Source organism: Pan troglodytes, chromosome 2, assembly GCF_028858775.2.
Source record: "Pan troglodytes isolate AG18354 chromosome 2, NHGRI_mPanTro3-v2.0_pri, whole genome shotgun sequence".
Taxonomy (NCBI): Eukaryota; Metazoa; Chordata; class Mammalia; order Primates; family Hominidae; genus Pan; species Pan troglodytes.
The window spans coordinates 148335842-148344446 of NC_086015.1; the positions used below are offsets into that span (position 1 = coordinate 148335842).

Below are 8605 nucleotides of genomic sequence, written 5' to 3' on the forward strand. Positions count from 1 at the left end.
ATCTATTCTAGAAGGCCAAGGGATACCAGGTGTCTGGAGCATGGCTGGGAACACATGGGGTTTGGAGAGGAGTGGGAGAAATTATGTGAGAATAAGCTGAAGACAAACATTTCTTATTTTGATAGTCAGAGATTCCATTTCTCTTTCCTCCCTGATGAACCTTTTGGTAAATTTAAAATCAGACCAAGGATTCACAGGAGCTATGTCAGTAATTTAGTTCAGATACAATATGGGTTAGATGGAATTTTGTGGGAAGCAATTACTAAACATAACATTGCATTGCACCTTTGGGAAAACAAGTTTAGAATCCCAACTAACAGACCTATGAATAAAATTTTTATAACAATATCTGTCTATAAACTAGGACTTATGCACCTAACTAAAATAAATATTGCTTCTCCTGAAAGTAACAGATGACTATTTTGAAGATTTTCTTTCCATTTCTGGAATACTTCCATCTGTGTTTTGAAGCATGATAGATTCCCTGAAGTGTTATGAGGTAGTTCTTCTCTCAGGATAGTATGTTTAGTGTGGGTTGCTATTGTGGCAAAATAAATCACATCTGTATGTCCTGTGTTTAAAACTGCAATATCAAGGACATGGGTTTGCTTTGTAGCCTATGACTCAGCCACACAGTAAAAAATTAATGTCTATTCATTACAATCTTCTTTAAAATAATATTTAAATGAAAAAGGAAGCCCAATTTTAATAACCTGTTAAGATTTAATCTTATAAACTTGAAATTTAATTATAAAGTAGAAGTATGAACTTTCTTTTTCTGTTGCTTTTGTGTTAATTTTGAGAAGATGAGGAATGTCTCATTTCAATTTTTGTTTTTGAGATATAGGATCTTATATTTAGGAAGGAGCGTAGACTCTGTCATACCAAGGGAGTGTTTAAATAAACCTCAGCTCATGAATGACTGATCTTAAGAATTAGAAAACATCTCTAGTGTGAGCAATTAGACCTACTTTTATTGTTAAGTTCTGGTTCAATAAGCATGAAATTCTAGGGAATGGATTGTGAGTTATAGCACTCCAGGGTCCTTACTTCATTGGCAACTTCTAATGTTTCTATAATGAAACACCACTTTGATATTCAAAGTTCTCCTTTGTTTAATGATCCCTGTAATGCATTTTGATGTTTCAATCACTCATGTGTTGGTTAAGCCCAGGTTTAGAAAATACTATCAATGTTGCCAGCGATATTAAGGGAAAAAAAATATCCAATGCAATGCACTATGCAAAGACAGATGAATAGATTGATGCAGAATTGGATAAATGTTGTATAAATAACTTGTTAATTTTAGCTGATATTCTGGGTAAAAGCATGCTTTCCTCTCCACTGAGATTCTACATGGCCATGTGATACTTTCTGGGCTGTAATGTGTCACTTCTGAGTCAGCTATTTTATCTTTGCTAGTCAATTATCTGGCCCATTCTTTCCATACTGAAGTATTTGTGAAGCGTGTGTCAGAATGTGGTCTGCGAACAGCCTTGTTTCATAAGTTATAACAATGAGCAGAGGCCTTCCCTGTCAACTCACACTGCCTGTAGAGTAAATAAGAAATAAACTTTTGTTGCTGAAGATGAGCCGGAATCTTATTGTAGCAAAATGTAGCCTATTCTGCTAATGCAAATAGAAAAATGGAAATGGATTTCTAGACAATTATTCGATAAGTATTATATAAGGAACATAAGACAATATTTCTCATAAAAAGCTTTTCTTACCAGTTAAAATTTGTTACACCAATATTATATATCATCTGAAAATCATTCATTTTTTTTTTCCCTTGGATGACCATTAAGTCAGGAAGTCAGACATTTGCATGTTCTTGTGCATTAGTATCTGCTTATTGAAAGACCAATAATTAGGCTAGAATCCAAGAAACATTTAATTCATTCTCTCCATTTCACAAAAATAACTGAAATTAAAGAAATTTACCAAAGGTTACCTATGATAATAAAAACATGCATGATAAAAACCAATTTTCTGAAAAATGAAGTCAGGGGTCATTACTAAAATCAGGTTTCATTTATATTATCATCTAGCTGTGCATGCGCGAGGCAGCAGCAGAACTTTGCAGAGAAAAGGATGTGTTTAATGCATTTTGCAGTGCATTAAAGAATGCATAAAAAGCATATTTTGCGATGGCAGAGGAAGAGTTATAGAAGAGGGAGAGGGTAGAGCAAACATTCACAACACAAAGAGGAAAATCCCTGCAATTTTTATATGAATGTCACACAACTATTGTTCCAAAGGGACTCAAAGTGGCTTTACAGTCCTCAAGTCCATATGTCAAGTAAGCCACAACAAATTTTTTGTAATCATTTCAATAGCAGTTATAAGTAAAAGCATATCTTTACCTTCTGAGAAAACTGGTGTACAATTCAGGATCTTCTCTAAAAATCTTCAGGCAAAATTCTATCTTCGGCAAAATTATTCCCTTTGATAATTTCTGAATTTGTCTAGCCTTTATTTCTTTCCAATCAACATGTTTGATGTATAAGTAGATTATTCTTACTTCACATATGTTCAGAAAAAAAGAAACCCTGATTCTTTCAAGACATCCTCAAAATAATGACTTGAAGCTAAACTTATGTTTATAAAAGTTGCCAAGATTTTTAGGTAAAATTCAATATAAATATACCTAGTTAAATTGTATCACTGCTTATCAGAATAAGGCTATACCTGGTATGGTATCTGTGCTTTGTTTATCTCTGTTTTAATAGGCATTTCATTGACATTTTGATAGACTTCTCCAGTGCTTGAGGTTATTAACTTCTGTGCTTCAAGTTATTAAAGTCAAAGCAATGCAATTAAAAGTACTCCTTTGATCATGTATTATTCACTTACTTTTAGCTTTGGATATTACAACAGAAAATTTATAAAAAGCTCAAAGTTTTAGATACATCTGAAGAGACATTCCTAAATAATAACAGACTTTCTGTAATTATTTCTTTGAAACTGCCGTCTGGACATTTTGAAATGCAATTATCGTTGACTGACACTACATATATATGAATTTGGAGCTACGATTTTTCAGACTTGATTTTCTGGTCCTTGAATGAAGAGTAAAGTACATGAAAATTACTGTTGACAAAGCCAATAGTTTTGTATCCTTGAAAATATGGCAAGGAATTCAACTTCAAATGAAATTAACTTGATTTTTATTTTATCAGGAGTATAGTGCATTCACTACGTAACCATGAAATTCTGAGCTGACTGAAGTTCCTAACTTATAATAACATCAATGATTATAACAGCTTTTATTATCAATATTCTACATTATTTCCATTTTTTCCTATAAATTCTGTATATGTATGTGTGTTTGTATGTGCAATTGTTGTGTTTAAAGTGAATGACAAATTAAGAGGTATGTAGAATTATTCCCCTTTTATAAATGAAAAGACTATAGCTTGAATCAGCTAAAATTCCTGCACTGATAAATGTCAGAGCCAGAACACAAATCCAGATTAATCTCATGCTAGCCATGTGATATTTTACTACCCCGCTTTGCATAGAATTGTGTTAAAATATATTTAAAAATGTATAATGATAACAGCTGATATTTCCAGAGCTTTTAGTTTGTGCCAGGCACTGTTAACAGTGATTCAAATAGTTTGAGCCCTTACTTCTCACAGCATCTCTACATTATTTTACAGATAATGCATGGAATAGAGAGACTGCACAATGTACTAAATTCATACAGGTAGTAATTGAGCCAGGATTTTACTCAGTTGCAGAATCGAGGCTCTTCACCAGCCTATTTACTCTGACTTTTAGTTCTAACTCTATCATCTTAGAGAAGGAAAACATTTTCATGAATGCTGTATTCGAGCTCCCTTCCAGAATAAGAAAATGCTGTATGGATTCCCCACCTGTTCACACTTCTACCTTGTTTCAAAACTTTGTTGTCTTCATTGATCCCAATCTACCCAGTACCCAGGTTTCATACTGTGTGAAAACATTTTGAAGTTTTATTTGCAAATAAAAATGATTCTGAGGACACCAGTCTCTTCAGTGAGTGTAATGAGTATATGATAATTTCTGCTAAAGATGCAGGAGAGTGGATTTGTGATTCAGTTGTCACATATTTACCATAAAAGATATAAATCCTTATCTAAGCTTAAGCAAAAATGATATAAGTAGCTCATCTATTGCTCTAGCTCTATCTTGTACCTCAGTTTTAAATTGTAGGCTTCTACCTAGTCTTAAATATTCAGCTTATTCCACAGTCTTTGTCAGGGTCTGTTTTGTTCACTGTGCCTGAGCATCTGCCTTAGAAAACTATTGACCATTCTGAAAACCAGTCTCTGTAGAGATGAGACTTTGTCTTCTCTTGACAGCCCCACTGTCTTTGGCTTGAAGGCAGTTGCCTTTTTTATGATGATGGATTGTTGCCATAAAGACTACTTACCTGACTGATTTTCTACTCTGTGTTTTACCATTCTCAAGTAATGTTCCTGGCTTACCGGACTGAGTTTCCTCCAAGAGCTCTGATTGTGGTGTCAATCTCATTATTACTTCAAGTGCTACTCAGATGACATAGCTATAGAACTTTCATCAATCTCTGCATATGTTTCAGACATTGATAACTTGCCAGTGTGTGTCTTAAAATACGCTGTTCTGAATCAAACAAAATGGTGCAGAACTCAGTGATAAACTCTCACTGTATCCTTGAACTTTGTATTACACTTCTGTTACAATAGCCAAAAAACGGCATTAGACTTTGTAGCAGCCGGTATCCATGACTCCTGATGAATTTGCAGGCAAACACAATTCATATAAGAATACTGTAAAGACAAATGTTCTCCTTATGCATCTAGTTAATTATTTAACGTCTGGTTATAGGACTTCATTTTTACGTATCTTAAATATTAACAAATAATCATATTTGAAGACTTTTCATCCTATGATTAAAAAAAATTCAGATTCAGTAAGTCACATAGCGGCTATTTCTACTATATTTGTGCCCTCAGCAAAGGTGACAAAATTATTTTTGATTCAAATAGACAGGGCCAAATTAGAGTTCTTTGGCATGCCCCAAAACATCTTCATTCAGCCTAACATTGAGCATCAATCAATTTTCTTTAAACACTTGTTGTCAACCAGAATGTGGATGCTACTGATGCTAGTGAACAAGGATTTATTGAGTGTTTGCAAAGGTTCCTGTCTATGATTATTTCCTCAGCTTATTTCTAAAGAGAGGTAAGGTGGTTTTCTATTCAGGTACATGTGATTTTCAATTTCATCAGAATTTCAATACAACTTCTGTTTTAGTTGACACATAAAGTGCATAACCTTATCATCTTTAATAAAAAATGAGAACACAGCATTTTGGAACTTTTCAAAGAACATAATCTTGAGCTCTTTGATAAATTATATCTCTCCAATATAAAGTGAATAGGAATTACTCTCTATGACATATATTCTAAATACTCTGCAATTCTTACCACCCTCTCATTACTTAAGTAATCAATACTTGGAAAGTGAACACATAGTGGAAGTTACATGGAACCCTTACGTTGTATGCACATTTTTGTGAATATTTATTTTGGAAATAATTTGCTTTATATTTATAATGCATTTATGTGAATTGAATGATATAGAGAAATGCAATTATAATAATGTTTTATTAGGTATTTTATTATGACAGGAACTGTGCTAAATGCTATACATGCATGATCATATATCATCTATGCAATGTATTTTTAAACACATTTTAAATACTCATAATTTGCCTATGAAGTAAGGAAAGCTTGAAGAGCCAATCATTGGCCCATGAACAACAGCTAGAACTCTGATTCAAGTGTCAGAGCCCACACTCTCAGACACCAAGAGTGGCTGTTTTCTTAATGAAATTATGACAGTTAAAAACAAAGTTGTTTATGGGGACAGTACATAATGAGTATATATTGACAGAGATTCAAAAGATTTTCAAATATTTTCCTGACTGAGCCAGTAGCTCTTTGATATAAAAGTAGAGAAATACCTTGCTTGTCAATATCTTGTTTATTTTTCAATGTCATTTAGCTGCTCTTTGAGCAAAAATCATTTATTAAGAAAAGAAAATAAGGAAATCAATTTTTTCAATTACTGAATGTACAAACTTTCCCTCTGCAAAGGAATTTAAGGAATATATAATCTGCTCAAATGTTAATACTTTTCATCAGAAACATCACAAACATGACTTCATCTGAATTTTATCCTGTTTTTCTATAGTTCCATCATGGAAAAGACCTCTGAAAATATTTTGTTTTAAGTTTAGATTTTTTTCTTTTTTTTTATTATTATACTTTAAGTTTTAGGGTACATGTGCACATTGTGCAGGTTAGTTACATATGTATACATGTGCCATGCTGGTGCGCTGCACCCACTAACTCGTCATCTAGCATTAGGTATCTCTCCCAATGCTATCCCTCCCCCCTCCCCCCACCACCCCACAATGAGATTTTTTTCTTTCCCTTTCTTTTGAATTAAAATTAGTCTTATTAAATAAATCAAGGAAATGTTGGTACAGTATTTCTCATAACATGTGGGTTCATTTCTAGTTAATTACTATTTATTGCTATTGCAGTTTTTATAATAAAATGCATGGCACTCTTCTCATTCATCAGTCTTTAAGGTAACTTCATTAAAAATAAGTTTTTATGAAAAAACATCACATCATTTACTAAGTAATAATGACATTATTTTTGATGTGAGTTTAGTAATAAAAATGGGAAAAACATTTCAAGCAGCTGATAATTCAAAATTATCAACTGCAATTTTACTTGTAAACTGTGAAATCTAATACATAACAAGTATTCATAAATAAGTCGATATAGATGTATATACTCCAAAAGTAATTGTAGCTTGCTTATAACATTATACAAAGGGAAACTTTAAAATGCCTACCATTGAGAAAAATTGGGACTTATTAAATCAACTGTGAGATTTTATTAAGTCTTTAGACTTTTGAAGTAAATTTGATTATGCAAAATTGCATTACAGTATACATTATAACCCTTTTGTAAGATCAGAAAATATGCTGTAAGATAGATGGGCAAACAGATAATTTCTATAACAATAAGCAAACAAAGTTTAAAGAGTGCTAGCATCTTGAGAGAAGTGGGATGCATTGGGAGAAAAAACATCCTTCAAAGTTATAATCTTGTGAATTTTTGTCTTATTTCAGAATGTACCAAGGCTGTCTATAAAACGTTGTGATAAATCTGAATTTTTCTTTCTTATACTTTATCTTTATTTATATTTTATATAGGATATAAAATATTATAAAATACTGGGATTGTAATTATAGGATATAAGTGGTACATTACTGAGTAAAACATTCCTTAAGCAGTACTGTATTGATTAATCTGCCACCAGAAAACACACAGTAGAGAATTGCTCTGCATTCATAAAATTTTAATGTTTGTTCTTTTCTATTTGATGTAGGGAAAATTATTATATAAATTAATATATTTGTAAAAATTAGGCTGGTTGAACAATTATTCACATTTGAGTGATTTATAAATCTTTTTAAATTGATTGTATTCTTTATTCTTGATAGCACTGTATTTTCTAATAAGTGCACAAAAACATTGTAGTTTTGATCTTTAATTTTTATGAAATTTTTGTTGTAAAATTATCAGCCATGTTCTTCTTTCCCTTAATATTTATAATTTCTAGGATAAATAATAGTTCACAGCTTCAAAGCATTCAATATAATAATTGATATAGAAATAGAGGATTAAATTGTTTTACTTTTCATTATAAATAAAAAATTGTTCCTGACCACCTTATTAGTAGTAATTTCATAGAGAGATAGATACATAGACATTTGGTGCTGAGTTTTATATTCTAGTCTGTTAATACTAGCTAATGTCACATACATAGATACAATGGAAACCTATTTCGTTGTTCTATACGTCTTAAATCTTGTTTTATTTATTCTATGAGATAAATTTCAAATGATTTCAATTGAATAAAATTTCTTTGTGGTTTGAGTTACAAATGCATTAAATGTGCAAAGCCAATTTGGATAATTGATTCCTTTACAGTATTGAATGTTCTCATTTAAGTCACATCTCTCTAATGATATATTTTATGTTATTTCATGCATTCAGTTTAGTATTTTCTTCAGGTAGATGTGCATATTTCATGTTTTATTTATAGATATTATATATGTTTTAAAGTGAAAAAATTCCCATTGTATGCTTTTACTAGTTATTAGTATGTATGTGTATATATGTGTTTATATTTACATATGTTTTGTATCTTAACAACTTAATAATATAATATCTAACAAATATAATTAAAATGTTCTTCCAACATCTTTATACATTTCAGGCATGTAATGTATGTCACCAATAGCATAACAAAGATCTCTGTAGGCACCAAAAAGCTTAAAATTGTAAATATTTTGGATAAAAGTGAAACCGAGGCATCACCCTCACTAGTTGTGCATTCTCTATTCTCAGAAGCAAACCTTATACCGGTCATTATCCTGTCTGTATACGTTATATTTTACTTAATATGCATGTATAAAATATGCTACATAATGTTGTTTTGTCTATTTATAAATTACTTGTAAATTCCATTATAATGTAAAAAGTTTTCT

General features: G+C 31.4%; 1 long non-coding RNA gene across 1 annotated transcript in view; it reads right to left on the reverse strand.

Annotated features, from left to right (window-relative positions):
* The window catches only part of LOC134809528 (uncharacterized), a 105342-nt gene extending 100829 nt beyond the window's left edge, over positions 1-4513 (reverse strand). The window contains exon 1 of the long non-coding RNA XR_010155461.1: positions 4421-4513. This is a non-coding gene — a long non-coding RNA (uncharacterized LOC134809528). The remainder of the gene's footprint in view (positions 1-4420) is intronic.
* Positions 4514-8605: the final 4092 nt, after the last annotated feature.